The sequence below is a fragment of the Panicum virgatum genome, chromosome 8K (genome assembly GCF_016808335.1).
Source record: "Panicum virgatum strain AP13 chromosome 8K, P.virgatum_v5, whole genome shotgun sequence".
Classification (NCBI taxonomy): domain Eukaryota; kingdom Viridiplantae; phylum Streptophyta; class Magnoliopsida; order Poales; family Poaceae; genus Panicum; species Panicum virgatum.
Genome location: NC_053143.1, coordinates 34,392,163 through 34,410,027, shown reverse-complemented (window position 1 = coordinate 34,410,027; position 17,865 = coordinate 34,392,163).

The following is a 17,865-nucleotide window of genomic DNA, read 5'->3' as shown; positions in this document are numbered from 1 at the left end:
AGTATGAAAGAAGGGCAAGCATTTCAAAGGCCAAGCGGACCACCGAACAAAACTGATGCACCGTAGTGGTAAAGACGTCTTCAACATGGTAAAAGATCTAGAAGATATTTTTGGAAAGGGATCTGGTAGCCAACCTGTTCCGAACGAAAACGGAATGGCGCCATGTGGAAGAAGAAATCTATATATTGGGAGCTACCATATTGGGAAGTCTTAGATGTTCGTCATGAAATTGATGTGATGCACCTCACGAAGAATTTTTATGTCAACCTGATAGCATTCTTGGGAGTGTACGAAAAGACAATAGATACAGTAGAAGCACATCAAGAATTGCAACGTATGGAAGAACGAGATGCCTTACATCCACAACAGCGAGATAATGGACGAGAATACTTAAGTCCTGCATCTATACTCTTAGCAAGGAAGAGAAAGAAACCATGTTTGACTGCTTGAGCAGTATAAAGGTTCCATCTGGATACTCATCCAATATAAAAGGAATCTTAAATTTGGCAGAGAAGAAATTTACAAATCTCAAGTCCCATGACTGCCATGTGCTTATGACCAAACTTCTTTCGGTTGTGGTGCGGGGGATTCTGCCTGATAACGTCCGGTTAACCATCGTGAAGATATGTGCCTTCCTTAACGCAGTTTCTCAGAAGATAATTGACCCGGAGAATTTGATAAAGCTGCAAAATGATGTGGTGCAATGTCTTGTTGGCTTTGAGCTGATATTTCCACCATCTTTCTTCAACATCATGACACATCTTCTAGTGCACCTTGTCAAAGAGATTGATATCCTCGGACCAGTATTTCTATACAACATGTTCCCATTCGAAAGGTTCATGGGGGTACTCAAGAAATGTGTTCGTAATAGAGCTCATCCAGAAGGAAGCATCGCCAGTGCCTACGGAACTGAGGTTGGTACTACACGCTGCAATCATAAGGTCGACGGACGGGGCCTGGTACGATATTCATGTTGATAGTTGATACCCCGTCTGGGTAGAAAAATGTGCTAAGGCCGCAGTGTTTGGTAGTGGTTGTTTAGCATTTGAACGTACTAGCCACATGCCGAGAATATGGTAATCGGTAAGCTTATTACTCGATTGAACCGGCAAGTGGACAGGTTTTCCACTCTCTTTGAACGTGGTTCTCATCTTGCAAATGCGGGTGCAAGTTCGCTCATGACCCGGCGAGGTCGTGGCATGGGGTTCTTGTAGTCGAGGGGAGTGGCCCTGATCCACGACCCGGAACGAAAGGGGAAAGGTTGCGTGGGTGATATCGCTCCCCATGCGTGTGTGTTAGGTTTGCCTTGCAAGGTTAAGAACTCGATTCGAATCGGCCGCTGCTCACGGTCAATGAGACTGCTTAACGCTTCTGCTATATTGAGTAATAAGTGGAAGATGATAATGATTAATGATGTTGGATGATGAAAGATAATCGTTTTCCCACCATGGATGCCTAGATAGGAACTCATCTAGAATGGTTAAATTGTACTGGAACCGGAAGCTAAAACCTGAAAGTAAGGATCAACTCTTAGCTGCTTTTCATCAAAACAAACTCCTCAGCCAAAAGCCTTGCATGTCTAGTTAGGTGGGCTAAGTATACCTATTAGTCGGGTAAGCCTTGCTGAGTATTAGTATACTTAGCCTTGCTTGTGGCTTTGTTTTCAGGTTTTGCTGTTGGGAATATGTTTGCTGGTATAGTTTGGCCGTGCTCTTTGCCTCCGTGCTGGTCTGTGGTGTGGGTTGGACCTTCAGCTGGTGCTGATTCCGATCCTCAAGAGTGACGTCTCATACGGGCTTATCGAGATGTCTAGTTCTCGCTAGTTTACGTATTTCTGCTTCCGCTGAACAATGAATCTGTAATAAACTATAATAATGAACAATTACTGTAAACTTGCTTCACTTTCATAATGGTTTTGTAATAATTCAATTTCCACTGCTACTCTGAATGTATGAAATGTTAGTTGATGTATTCTCTGGAGCTCACCTTCGTGTGAGTAATTGCTTGCTAGATCCTAGAGTTATCGTGGCTTTTATCGAGAGTTTACTTGAGGAACTACTGTCGTTTATGCGAGTTGAATCGGAGTTGCCTTGCAACGATGATTAGCTCATTAAACCGAGTTAATTCGGACGGTTCCGCCACAGCTGGTATCAGAGCTAAGCAAAGCATAACAGATAATGCACCAAGGTTTTCTAATTAGAAACTCTTAGAACCTTAACTTAAATCTTGAATTCAAAATGACTAAGTTTTCAAAAACGCGTTGGAAAAATTAAGGAGTCTAGGACGTAAAGCCTAGGGGTGTAAATGGTATAATTAAGGTGGCTTATATATTATGACTAACTCCCAGCACATTACCTTTCAGTATTTAAATTCTGTATTTAAATACTGTATCGACACATCGCCGCGGAGGTATGATTGCTCAGTCAGCTGAGGGATTCTTACCTTCTAGTCGGTGATGCGTGCCGAAAGCTGCGCTCAAGCAGTGACCTACTTGAGCTGCTGACCATATACCAACCATCAGTTGATTATATGGGGAGTAATGGTTCGAAAATTGGAATTCAATTCCACGTCTACGACGGTACACAGTTAATACGCTGTCTCGATGGCGTATGCTTAACGTTGTCCATACGGTGGGAATTGTATGGATGCCGGTTCTATAGCAATCGGTAATGAATGAGGACGCTTTCATGAGTGCTGACACGAAAGGTTCATTTCATAAATGCAAATCTTCTGCAGGTACGCTAACCACGAATCGATAAATCTAGGACGACTAGTTAATCGGCTAGTAATATATAAGGAGAGACGTAATATGTATGCCACCGAAACTAACCACGTAAGATCAAAGTTTTTGGCAATTCTTTTCCTTCGTGAGGACAAATAGGATGTGCATGCATTCGATTCAAATCGGAATCATAAACGAAAGGCCAAAAAGCACTAAACCTTGAAACGATCGTAAGGATTTTCTAGAAGTTCTGCTGAAAACTGTATAACTCAAATTTCTAGGGCTGGTAAATGAACCCAACTTAAGTCGAACCTATGAGGGAATTGTGACAAAACAAATCCACTATACGCTGTAAAAATTTGGGAATTTTTAGAACAAGCCACAATAAAGAACCTAAGGAGTTTATAATAACAGACATTTCTGTCCAATTGTAGCAGTCTGGCCACTTAAATTTTTCGACCAACTTAGGAGCACATTCTGAATAAAAGTTCAACACAAAAGTTGTAACCAACTTAACCAGGAATCTTCTGTTAAAATTTCAGAATTTTTGTCCAAGTAGATGTTTCCTGGTATTCAAAACAATAGCTTTCTGGATACTCTGTTTTCTGTTTCGACCAGTATCCAAAAACTGAAGGGTATGATCACCTTAAAATCCGTTTTAGACCTGTGCTTGACTAGGAAAGTTGTGCACAATTATCTAAGGAACATTCTGGAATTTTGGGAATTTGTGGACTACAATTCCAGTAGATACACATTTTTCTTTCTGTATCCAGCATCTGTTTATCAGCCGAAACCGAGACTTATAGAGGAAATCCTTCGACCACTTAATCGTCCAATTGGCCTCTGTGTTGACTACCAAAGTTGTAGCACATGGAATTATCTCACTCCTGCCAAGATTTCAAGATAATTGAATATGCAGAGCTCCGGTTATATGTTTTTCCGTATTAAATGGTTTTCTGTGTATATGGTTCCATCAAGTTATTGGAATAAAACTGCCTTGTACTTGCCCTATCAGCATCGAAAGTGTTATGGATCGTAATGCTGATGCTAAATTCCATATTTCAGATGGTTGGAACAACTCGTGGTACCCCTGATGACTTTGGGCAACCAAGCGATAGTGGATCACAGCAACCACCACCGCCACCAATTGATCTGGCGGAACTATTTGCCGCCCAAACTGAGTTGTTTCGACAAATTGTTCAAGGACAGCAGTTCCAGCAGCAGCGAAATGGCTACAATGTTCCCCAGCCTCAAGCTGCGAGTTACCTAGATTTCTTAGGAACTCAGCCCCCTCTTTTCAACATGATGGAGGTGCCCTCAGATGCGGACGCTTGAATTCGCACCATCGAATCCAATTTTTCCCTACTGGTGGTGCCATGTTCTGATGTAAACAAGGCCCGCTTTGCCGTGCAACAACTCCGCGGTACTGCTCGCCTTTGGTGGGATCAGTACACTGCTATGCTCCCGGCTGATCATATTGTCACCTGGGACGACTTCAAGAATGCATTCAAAGCTCATTATATTCCGCAAGGGCTTATGGAAAGAAAATTTAATGAGTTCCTGGATCTTACTCAGGGGATTGGTACTGTTCTCCAATATGCCCAGAAATTCAATAATTTATGTCAGTATGCGGGTTATCAGGTTGACACTGACATGAAGAAGCGTGATTGCTTTCATCGGGGCCTAAATACCAAGCTCAAGGAACGTCTGAACCTGGTCAAGACGGACACCTACAATGAGCTAGTTAACCTAGCTATCACCCAGGAGGATTGCATTATGGCCCATCATGCCGAGAAAAAGAGGAAGGTACATGTTGGATCCTCTAGTGCCCCACCACCGAGGTATCGCCTGGTGCAGAATGCCACTCCACCCGCACCTCAGAGAGCACCTCAGCAAGGGCCATGGGTAGCCAGGTCGCCCCAGCAGCAGGGTACTTCTCGATACCCTATTCCACAGCAGCATGGCCCAAGGCCGGACGCTCCGCCACCCATACGTCCAAGCCCGGCAAGCCATTGCTTCAACTGTGGGACTTCAGCTCACTTTGCCCGGGACTGCTCCCAGGTCAGACCACCCCGGCAAGGCCAAATTTCTACTCAGAGTGCCAGAAACAAGGGCAAGAAGCAGGTTGTTCAGGACCGGCAGGGAAGACTCCACTTCACCACACTTGCTGATCTTCCTGAAGGCACACCAGTGATGATGGGCACATTTTCTATCCACCACAAGCCGGCAGTTATATTATTTGATTCCGGTGCATCACATAGTTTTATCAGTGCAAAATTTGGCGCAAGACTAGGATTGGATTTCAGTCACACTAAAGGGTCCTTCATGATATCCACCCCGGGTGGTAAAATCACTTCAAATCAACTAATAAGGCAGGTACCAATCCAGCTGGGTAGTAAAACTATCACGACAAATCTTATCCTTTTGGCACTCGAAGGGATGGATGTTATATTAGGGATGAACTGGATGACTCAGCACGGGGTGACCCTCGATATTACATCAAGAGCTGTTGAGATCAACTCCCCCACTCACGGTGCTACTACTCTCTATCCTCCAGCCCGGGAGTGTATAAATTCCTGTGCATTCGCCATGAGCGAATCTAAACTCGAGGAAATTCCAGTGGTATGCAAGTAAGCTGATGTATTCCCGGATGACTTTCCTGGAATGCCACCTGATTGAGATATCGAATTCATTATCGAGTTGCAGCCAGACACAACACCTATCTCCAAGAGACCCTATAGAATGCGCCCAAGGAGTTGGCCGAATTAAAAATTCAACTCTAGGAACTTCTAGACAAAGGGTACATTCGCCCTAGTGCATCACCTTGGGGTTGCCCAGCCCTATTTATGAAGAAAAAGGATGATAGTTTGCGGTTGTGTGTGGACTACCGCCCTCTCAATGCGGTGACTATCAAGAATAAATATCCGCTCCCCCACATTGATGTGCTATTCGACCAATTAGCTGGAGCAAGGGTATTCTCAAATATTGATCTTCGCTTTGGTTATCATCAGATTAAGATTCGCCCAAGTGATATTCCCAAGACTGCATTCTCCACACGATATGTGCTCCACGAATTCTTAGTCATGTCATTTGGCCTCACAAATGCACCGGCTTATTTCATGTATCTCATGAATTCGGTATTCATGCCTGAGCTCGATAAGTTTGTCGTGGTTTTCATTGATGACTTCCTGATTTATTCCAAGACTGAGGAAGAGCATGCGAAACACTTGTGCATTGTTCTACAACGCCTCAGAGATCATAAATTGTATGCCAAGTTATCCAAATGTGAATTCTGGCTGGATAATGTAAAATATTTAGGCCACACTATCTCCAGCGATGGCATAGCCGTTGATCCTAGCAAAGTGCAAGAAGTAATGAACTAGAAACCTCCGACTTCCGTCCATCAGATTCGCAGTTTTCTTGGTTTGGCTGGTTATTATCACCGATTCATTCCCGATTTCTCCAGGATTGCTAAACCGATGACTGAATTGTTAAAGAAGGAAGTAAAGTTTAGGTGGGATGAGAAATGTGAAAAAAATTTTCACTCCCTAAGGGCACATTTGACCACAGCACCTGTCTTGGCTCAACCAGACAACAGTAAGCCGTACGATGTTTATTATGATGCATCAAGTACTGGTCTTGGCTGTGTTCTTATGCAAGATAATCGGGTTATTGTGTATGCTTCCCGAGCTCTTAGACCTCATGAAGTTAATTACCCAACTCATGATCTTGAGCTTGCAGCGGTTATTCATGCACTCAAGATTTTGAGACATTATCTCATGGGTACTCATTGCAATATCTATACTGACCACGAGTCTCAAGTATATTTTCACTCAAGCTGAGTTGAACATGAGGCAAAGATGGTGGTTGGAATTAATCAAAGATTATGATCCAAAGGTCCATTATCATCCAGGCAAGGCTAATGTAGTAGCGGATGCACTGAGCCGCAAAGTGCATTGCCATTGCTTATCTGTAGAGTCTTATAGTGAAACACTATGCCATGAGATGAAGAAGCTCAATCTAGAAATGATTCCTCAGGGCACCTTCAATCACATCTCAGTGGAACCAACTCTCTACGACCAAATTATCATGGCACAACTCCAGGATAAAGGTGTGGAGAACATTAAGCGAAAGCTCGCTCAAGGGGATGGAAAATATAAATGTTTCCGTCAGGACCACAAGGGAATCCTATGGTTCAAAACTCGCTTAGTCGTTCCGAAGAACCGAGAGCTCCGAAAGCAAATTCTCGACGAAGCACATCTTTCAAAATTTTCAATTCATCCGGGCAGTAACAAGATGTACCAAGATCTAAAGCAACACCTTTGGTGGACCCGAATGAAAAGGGAGATTGCCAAATACGTGTCAGAATGCAACACCCGTCAGAGGATAAAGGCCAGTCATCTGAAAGTAGCTGGTACACTGCAACCCTTGCCCATACCATCATGAAGTGGGAAGACATAAGCATAGACTTTATAGTGGGATTACCAAACACCGCCCAAAAACATGATTCCATTTGGGTTGTTGTCGATAGGCTCACAAATCGGCCCATTTCATTCCTGTGCACACCACCTACAATGCCAAGAGATATGCAGAGATTTATCTAGATCGCATCATTTGCCTACATGGCGTGCCCAGAACAATCATCTCCGATCATGGGACACAATTCGTTGCACATTTCTGGGAACAGTTGCAAGAGTCACTGGGTACTAAGCTAATTCAAAGTTTAGCATACCATCCTCAAACTGATGGACAGATCGAGAGGGTCAATCAAATCTTAGAAGACATGTTGAGAGCCTGTGTCATTCATTATGATAAGAACTGGGACAAATGTCTAACCCTAGCAGAGTTCTCGTACAATAACATCTATCAAGCTAGCCTAAAGATGGCACCTTTTGAGGCCTTATACGGTCGAAGATGTTGAAGTCCTTTGAGTTGGTCACAAACAGGCGAGCGTAAAATATTTGGACCAGATCTAGTGATCGAGGCTGAAGATCAAGTCAAAGTGATACAAGCAAATTTAAAGGCAGCTCAATCTAGACAGAAAAATTATTTTGATAGGAGGAAGCCTTTGTAATTTGATGTTGGTGATCATGTCTACCTACGGGTTTCTCCAACGAAAGGTGTCCAATGTTTTGGAATCCGAGGCAAATCGGCTCCTCGCTACATTGGACCTTATGAGATCATTGAAACATGTGGACTAGTGGCTTACCGATTGTGACTTCCCTTGCAACTCGCTCTCATTCACAATGTATTTCATGTATCTCAACTCAAGAAATGTGTCAGAATTCCTGAAGAAATTATTGACCAACCAGAAATCATCGTGGAACCTGATCTCTCTTTTGAGGAATATCCTATCAAAATCCTTGATCACAAGGAAAGAGGTACTCGTCGAAAGGTGGTTAAAATGTATAAGATTCAGTGGAATCATCACACTGAAGAGGAAGCTACCTGGGAAACTGAAGATTATCTACATCGACATTATCCTGGTTTTCTCAACTCCACCCTAGGTATCCTCATATCAGCCTTCATTTAATATCCAATCTCGGAACGAGATTTTTTTTAAGAGGGGTAGGCTGTGACATCCCAGAGTTTTAAAATGGTAAATAAGGAATCTTAAGAAATCTTAAACGTGATATGATGCATAATGCACAAGAAATCTTAAACCGCCGTTAACACATAATACCAAGTAAAATCAAAATAAATGTATTTTTTGTGTACGAAGAAATACATAGTTATATATAGAACATTCCTTGAATAAGATAACTTTTATACTCAATTGGTTATGAAAGAGTTAGCTTAAAAACACTCATATTTTTGTGCCATACAAGTTAATTAAAAAGACCTGTTGCAATTCGAAGTTTAAATAATTAGGAGTTCGAATTCTAGTGATAAGAATTTTAAAATAACTTTCAAATGGATCCACGAATGACCATGAAATTTTATAGACATATCCAACATGATAAGACGGAGAAATTACTCGTTGAACTCGAGGAGTAAAAATGAAAAAAGTCACATGAAATGACGAATCCTTTAATACACCATTTTAGGAATAATTAAATAACTTTCAAACCATAGCTCAAATGAAAAAGTTCCTGCAACAAAAGTTGTAGATCTCCAAAAATTGAACAAGTTTGGTATTCAAAAGTTTTTCATTTGACCTCGGGAACAGGGAGATAAATTTAGTTTACATCAGAGCCCTGCAACTTTTCTCTATTTACGATTTTGCCCCCTGACTCCATCTCCCTCCTCTCACCCTCTTCCTCCCTGCGCCCTGCCTACGGCGTCCGTACGCCAGCACCGACACCCGGCCGGCCACGCGCCGCGCCCCCAGCTAAACCGCTCTCGCGCCCTCGGTTTTCCCTAGTCCGTTCCTTCTTGGCATCACGTGACCTCGACACGCGCCCTTGCCGAGCCCCCGCTGCCGCACCGTTGCCCCTCTGCCCTGCCGCACCTCCCCCAGATCACTCGCTCCCTGCTCACCCTCCCCATCTCTCACGCCTATAAAAGGACCCTTGTCCTGCGCGCGCCCAAAACTTCCACCCCGTCCGCCATTACCGCCGGCGAGCAGCAGCTCGTCGTGGCCAGCCCCGTCCAGACCCACATTGCCCAGACCCGCACTCCAGTCACGTTCCCCAGTCACTACTGAAGCTCCCAAGCCTAGCCACTTGGACCCGACCTCACCGGAGCGCTGCCGCCGCGGTTCAGTCCCGCCGCCAGCCGCCTGCTCCCGTGGACCCACCTCCTCCGACTGCCCCGACCAAATCCCAGGCAGTCACAGGTGCGCAAGGACCCCCTCTTTCTCCTCCGCCCCCTATCACTCACCGCCGTTAACGGACCTCGCCGGAATCCGGCCGCCGCCCCTCCTCTGTTTTTCCCCAACCGGCGAAGGACCTAATCCTAATGGGTTAAACTTTTCCCAGGGGCTAGGACGCAAAATGTACATGAACTCTATAATTCAAAACAGTAAACTTTGAAATTCAATAACAATTCGTAGAAAAATCGTAAACATGCAAATCCAAATGATTTGGAATCCTTGCAACAAAATCTACAAGTTTATAAACAGTCACATTAGCTGAATCTCAATAGTTTTACCTCTAGAATAAATACAAGAATAAATAGGGTATAATTGTTCTAGGAGTTTTACTTTGTAACTTTGAATGATTTTTGGCTAGCATGCTACTCATGCTGAATCTAGCATGTGGTAAAAATTTGAACCCTAGTACACATCTAGAGCTAGATGAAATCACTCACTTTTGTAGATCTACTAGAAAGCTTCACTTTTTAATTGTGATAGTTTTGCTATGTTTCAGCTTATGAAACGTTTTCTAGGAGTTGAACATGACAAACAAAGCTCAATCCCCAAGTTTGGCCATTTATGGAACTGTTTAATTATATATGTGTTTTAATCCTCTTTAAATAGACATAAATCATAGAATATAGTTAGAATAGCTGGAAAAATGTGAAAGTTTTACTGAAGCTTGTTTTTGAGTAACCCACCCTGCATGTAAAGGTTGGGAACCAGATCTTGAGAAAAAACAATAGTTATAAATTACTCTTGCTATCGTATTATTTTGTTTGTGTATTTTCTTTCGGTAGTTATACTTTGTTTTTATGGATAAAACATAACCACAATATTAATAACAGTATTTGGTTGCTGTAAAAAAAGTTTAGAACAAGTTTTCTTAAAAAAATTATCCTGAATATTTATACATGTTTAAAAAGGAGTAAGAATAAAACTAAATCTCCTCCAGGCGAAAATTTGTGATAAGTTTTCTGAAGTAGCACAACTCTAAAAAGAAGCTCTACAAAAATTTTGAGAACCAGAAACCTTTCGGAACTCTCTGAAAAATTTAACCAAGTTATTTTACATTTAAGCTTGTCAAAATTATTACCATTGATTTATATGTAGGAAAAATCCGAAAAATTTATGGTACAATGGTAATCAAGAGTAGAACCCTCTGTAAATATTTCAGCACTAGAAAGTAATTATAACTCATAGGACAATAATGATAAATTTTCCTTATGAATAATGAAGTTAAAAGAAAAACCCAACCCAGTTCTTTTATGAAAATATGTTGAGTAATAACTCCTCTATAAACGATTGCCCAATAAACCAAAATCTGAGAAGTTCATCACTCCAGTTCAAGTTGGATTACAACTATATAGTGAAGGAAAGTCTCATAAGAATTGAATCATGAAATAACGAACATTCTTTGCATTCATATAGTATCAACGACTCTCACCGACGGAACGAACAAGTTGGTGCCAGAACCAAGATCGAACTATGTGCAACTCAGCTAATTTGACTGAAGAGCCGAACCAAAGTTCGGAAGAGCCCAAGCCTAGCAGTGCCCAAGAAGGCAAGCCCCGGTGCATTTAAATCCCTATTATTTGTAAATTTATGTAAACTATGTTGTAATCTATTATTGTCTGTGCATTTAAGTTTCTAGGAGTTGCTTGAGACCTTAGATGCATAATCCTAGGTACCCCTGGATGGCTTATTACTAGTTGGTTAAGTACGTTAAATGGCTATGCTAAGTCCTCGGTAGAAGTTGTGTGATTTCCTGTCACTCGCGAGCAAAATAGGAATTGCTTGTTTACTACACGCTGCAATCATAAGGTCGACGGACGGGGCCGGGTACGATATTCATGTTGATAGTTGATGCCCCGTCTGGGTAGAAAAATGTGCTAAGGCCGCAGTGTGTGGTAGTGGTTGTTAAGTGTTTGAACATACTAGCCACATGCCGAGAATATGGTAATCGGTAAGCTTATTACCCGATTGGACCGGAAGTGGACAGGTTTTCCACTCTCTTTGAACGTGGTTCTCATCTTGCAAATGCGGGTGCAAGTTTGCTCATGACCTGGCGAGGCCGTGGCATGGGGTTCTTGTAGTCGAGGTGAGTGGCCCTGATCCACGACCCGGAAAGAAAGGGGAAAGGTTGCGTGGGTGACATCACTCCCTATGCGTGTGTGTTAGGTTTGCCTTGCAAGGTCAAGAACTCGATTCGAATCGGCCGCCGCTCATGGTCAATGAGACTGCTTAACGCTTCTGCTACATAGAGTAATAAGTGGAAGACGATAATGATTAATGACATTGGATGATGAAAGATAATTGTTTTCCCACCATGGATGCCTAGATAGGAACTCATCTAGAATGGTTAAATTGTACCGGAACCGGAAGCTAAAACCTGAAAGTAAGGATAAACTCTTAGCTGCTTTTCGGCAAAACAAACTCCTCAGCCAAAAACCTTGCATGTCTAGTTAGGTGGGCTAAGGATACCTATTAGTCGGGTAAGCCTTGCTGAGTATTAGTATACTCAGCCTTGCTTGTGGCTTTGTTTTCAGGTTTTGCTGTTGGGAATATGTTTGCTGGTATAGTTTGGCCGTGCTCTTTGCCTCCGGGCTGGTCTGTGGTGTGGGTTGGACCTTCAGCTAGTGCTGATTCCGATCCTCAAGAGTGACGTCTCGTACGGGCTTATCGAGATGTCTAGTTCTCGCTAGTTTACGTATTTCTGCTTCCGCTGAACAATGAATCTGTAATAAACTGTAATAATGAACAATTACTGTAAACTTGCTTCACTTTCATAATGGTTTGGTAATAATTCAATTTCCGCTACTACTCTGAATGTATGAAATGTGAGTTGATGTATTCTCTGGAGCTCACCTTCATGTGAGTAATTGCTTGCTAGATCCTGGAGTTATCGTGGCTTTTATCGAGAGTTTACTCGAGGAACTGCTGTCGTTTATGCGAGTTGAATCAGAGTTGCCTTGCAACGATGATTAGCGCATTAAACTGAGTTAATTCGGGCGGTTCCGCCACACCATCCACTGCTGAGGAGGCTCCCGTGGGTTCGGGGAAAGGAGCGCCAATTGGAGCAGAGGAGGCGGCCCCAGATGGTCAGGGTGCCGTGCTGCTACTTGAAGGACCCAAGATCCCACCAGGTAAGCCAATGTTAATATCTTCCTTGTACTTCAATTTCTTTCTATTGCCGCGGGAAACCGACGGACGGAAGTCCGGTGATCAACACACCCCTGAGCCAGGAGATCGCGCTGCTGCTACCCTCGTCTCTCCTCGTGCGGCTCGTACTTAGCTTGGTGTTCAGGGCGTGCCACTTGGCTTGACCTGCAGCTAGGAAGGGGTGAGTGTCGTAGTTCCCGTCTCCTACTTTCCCTATGTCACACGAGAGTAAACGATAAATTCCGGCCGATCGCTCGGATCGGCATCTGTCAACCCCGCTGTCTTGCATCGGCAAAATCAGCCGATCCGGGGGCGTTCATGAGCATATTGGCACATCTGCTGATTTTAGTGTAGGTTTTGAAGAAAAGTAAATAAACAACATCTATAAAGAATAAAACTTGCTCCGAAACACGATATAAATAAATCTACCTATCCAGATCGGCTCTTGCTATGCACAACGTAGAACAATCTAAGCATGCGTGAACATAGCTAGGATCTCCAAAGAAATCAATCCATACAGATAGATCTAATCTAAGACATATCGGGCAGGGTGATCGGCACACGCTATCCTAGTACCAAGTCGCATGCACGTGTTGCAGCGCACGTCGTGGATTGTAACAAACAGCTAGATAACGTGTTCAGATCCGTATGACTAAACGACCTATCGACTCAAAGCAGAGACGCAAAAGTAGATCGAAAAGCATATAAGGTAACCAGGATAACTAGCAGATCTCGCCATAAAAAATGCTTCAGTACGAGATCTACCATGGTAAGAGTCTTAAGCCATGATGCTCTAACATGACTACGATAGAATCCTTAGAGCAACATGGAGCTTACCTCGAGGAAAACCCTAATGCGATTAGGGGTGGCGATGCGCCGAGAGAATGTTGGAGACAACCGCTGCTTGGGGAACGTTTGCTGTCAATCTTTATTCATTAGGTATGGGTACATATTTATAGTCTCGAGACTTGATGACCAAGCTATACAAACCCTAGTTTAAATAGTACGAAAACTAGTCTATCTCTAATAATGTACAAATAAGAGGAACCCATCGGCTTCTGGCGTGGACCGTAATCGCCTCTTCCTTGGACGATCCGAACCGGCCCATATCTATCTTGACCAAATACCGGCGGTAACACATGCTCCCCTGGTTTCGCCAATAATAATTATTACAAAATCAGTAAAGGATTCTCGGGGACCTGCAGCACCGTCTTTGACCGTAGACAACCCATCGGGAACTGAGTCCGATGCCCTTTCACCTTCCTTCCCATGGCCATAAATAGTAGCCACTAGAGCCGACTCATCAAACTCCATCGGCTTCTAGCTTCCTTTCTCTTGCTCCAGCACAAAAAACCCCATTCTCCACCTCCATCAGCAAGCAATGGTGGGAAACAAGTGCACAGGAGAAGGCCCCTTCAATTAGCCTCCAGCTTTCCGCCGCCGTCACGGGTAATGTACTCGTCGTTCGCGTGTTCTCCCGTAGCTTGATTAGATTTAATCGTCTTTCCGTTTCTTCTTCCAGAGAGACGATGAAGCTTCTAGTGCACCACCTTGTTTTCCTTCTCCCTCATCATTGAATCCCTTTGATGACCTTGATGAGGGAACTCGGAACCTCATCCGGGATCTTTACCGGGAGAAGGATGAGGCGCACAACAACTACGCCGAAGAGACCAAGAAAACCAGCCAATTGGAAGCTCAATTGGTGGTTGCTGAAGACATGGCGCTGACTACACGCGCCCAACTCGTCACTGCCGATGCCAGGGTAGCAGGTTAGTCTTCCATTGCTACTTGAAAAACCTCTTTTGACAGTATCAATCCTTTTCTATTTTTTTGCCTGCATTTTCCTCTTAGCCCTGGAATCGCAGGTCCAAACTCTCCTTGACGCAGCGGCCACCGCTACAGAGGAGGTGAATGCCGAGGTGACACCGTTGATGCTCGTCTGCAGGACGTCGCCAACCGCGTCCGGGAGGTCGCCGGTCACGGAGTCCATTGTGGCGCCACCATCACCCTCGCCATGGTGCAGACTTTTTTCGGGAACGACCTCCGGACCCTACATCCAATCTTCCCCGTAGGTGATGCACGGGAAGATTTTGAAGAACTCGCCGATGATCTCGGTGTAGTGGCCACCGCCATTGCTAAAGACGTCAGTCTTGATGCGGTGGTCAGCAATGTCTTGGCCGATGAGTAGATAATAGTAGCTAGCCGATGTAATAGCCTGATCCATTAGATCGGCTTTCTTGTAAATATACATTAGAATGAATGAATCGCCCCTTCTTTTATTTAATCATGCTCTGACTTCCCAGTGTACTCAAATTTCACATCTGTTGAATACCCAATCTGACCCGAACTGACCGATCGATGCTTCTGCAAATATTCTGATAATACCCGCTCATAATTTGGAAGCACATATGAGGTAGCCGTTATCTTTGAGTATTTTCCTCTCTTGCTAATCGGTCAACCAAACTGAATCAACAAATCACTGAAACTCTCATAAGATTTTTCAAAATCTTCAGAAATCCATGAAAATTTCCAGAGCCGATCTGACCTTACTGAAAGCCTGACAGCCCACCGTGCATACAATCTCTTCCCAGATCTTGTCATTCCAATGCCACATGCCCTAGAATTCACATACTCATCCAAGGGCTTCAGCGCTAGGTGGACTCACTGGAAAGCACATCTCTCCCATGGTCCACTTGGGATTCTCCTAATCGGCATCGACCCATCACATGTACCAACACAAGAGGAGGTGAGTTTGCTGTAAGGATCACCGGGGTGTCCGACCCTAGAGGGGGAGGGGGTGAATAGGGTCGCTAATCGCTTTTCTATCCTAGGGCTCAATCTAATTGCATAAGATAAACCTAACACGTCCTACACATGCTAGTTATGACTAAGGTTTATCTATGCTACCCTCTACTTACCCCAAAAGACTTGCAACCTATAGACAATCCTAAACAAACTAACTAGGAAAGTAAAGGTAAGCAAGAAAGAGTAAATGCGGAAACGTTAATGCGGTAAGTAAAGCGGTAAGGGAGAGGATATGCAAACTCCCGTGAAGACACCAAGACACACGATTTAACGTGGTTCGGTTAGGACACCAAAGTCCCTCCCTACGTCCACGGCCACTTGCTCACAAAGAACAAGTGTGATACCGAGTCTCTTCGCTTGATCACCGTCTTGCCACGCCTCCAAGGCTCCCGACAAGCAAAGGCTAAGTGACACCAAGTCACAAAGACGAGGTCACCGCCACCGTCTATCTCGAAGCGTCACCACGGCACCGTCTTCACTATCTTGGAGCTTTAACACCAAGTAGGGGCCTCCTTCCCCGCACAAAGTGTCGTTGCCACTCCACACCAAGTCGGAGGGTCACACGACGAGTACAAGTGTTTGCTTGCCGCAGCAAGACTTCTCTCAAGGGAGCTCTCGCAAGAACTAATCCCTAATCAAGCACTAAGCACTCTAACAAGTGTGCTTAAGCCTATATGATGTACAATGAAGCTCTATGGTGGTTGGAGATGATCTTTAGCTCTATTATACTTCTTTTGAACTCCAGCCCTCTCAAATGACCCGGCCTTGGGGGTATATATAGGCAGCACAAGCAAATATAGCCGTTGGAGAAAAGCTGCCAGAAATGTGCTTAACACCGGTTAATCCGATGCTCCCCAAAATGCCATCGTCGGTTTAACCGGTGATACTAAACTGCCCACTGAAAACTAGCCGTTACGTGTACGGGCAATCAACCGACGCAATCGACCGGTGTATGTAATATTAGCGTCGGTTTAACCGGTGAGTGCAACTGTCCTCTGATCCTTGAAAAACAAACTCTCTGGACAACTGCACCGATGCCATTAACCGGTGCATCATCGGTTCATCCGATGCATGCATTTTTCTTGGTCTGCTTCTGTCATTGCACCGACGTATTCAAACTTCCTATCGTCAGTTCATCCGGTGCCAAACCCTAGCCCGCAGGCCATCTCTGTCATTGCACCGATGAGTACATTTTGCCTTACGTCGGTTTAACCGGTGATACTAAAACTCCCAGACGTGCTCAAGTCAATGCACCGACGTGTGTAATTTGCTTGGCGGAACCCCCGTAGGGGCGGCCCTTCGGGCCTAGCTTCGCCTCTCTTCTCTTTGTCATCACTTGAACCTAAAAGCCTGAGTATATCATCTAAGCAAACACATTAGTTCAAGTGTTGCGTGTGTCATCAATCGCCAAAACATTATATTGAAATATGGCATGAGAGGCCATTTTCGCTACAATCTCCCCCTTTTTGGTGATTGATGACAACACAACCAAAACAAGCAAGATGAATTTCAAGAATATGAAGTTGATACCAATTTGAAAAGTTAGAAACTACTTAGCTTCCTTGGATGACATTTCAATGCTCATTTTAAAGAGCCCTTGATACCAATTGTAGAAAGAATTGTAGAACAAAGGCTTGTGTGTGGTTTGAACTATATGAGCAATGAAAAATTTGTACCTTAGTCCATGGGATCATCAAATTGCACTTCTCCCCCACATTGACTAAGTACCTCCCTCTATCACCATGCATCCTTTTGCATTGCATTTTCCATTCCTCCCCCTTGCTAATGGCATCACTTGCTTGTTTTTAGGGTACATTTTGCCTAGCTTCGGCCCTTCGGGCCTAGCTTCGCCTCTCTTCTCTTTGTCATCACTTGAACCTAAAAGCCTGAGTATATCATCTAAGCAAACACATTAGTTCAAGTGTTGCGTGTGTCATCAATCGCCAAAACATTATATTGAAATATGGCATGAGAGGCCATTTTCGCTACATTTGCCGATCCGGATCCTTCCAAAGTACTAATGCACTCTGGCTACCGAACTGAATATATTTCTTCTACAGCTCGAAGAGAAACGTGCCCCCAAGGATGCCGAGAGGGAACCGTTTCAGTATATGCCGACAGCGCCAGTACCACTATACGGCAAGAACGCTCCTACCTTGGAGAAGGTCCTGTTTGCTACCCCTGAGATGAAACGTCGGTGCGATGATGCATGCCAGCCATGGGCCAAAAAACCCAGGATGATGAAAGCCATAACCAGGAAGAAATGAGCTCCCATCCTCTCAGTTTCTGATTCTGATGACGTCCCGGTATGCTATTCACTCGAAGAACTCTGGTCTAAAATATCTGTCTTCTGATTATTCTCCCTTTGTCGCAGACAAAA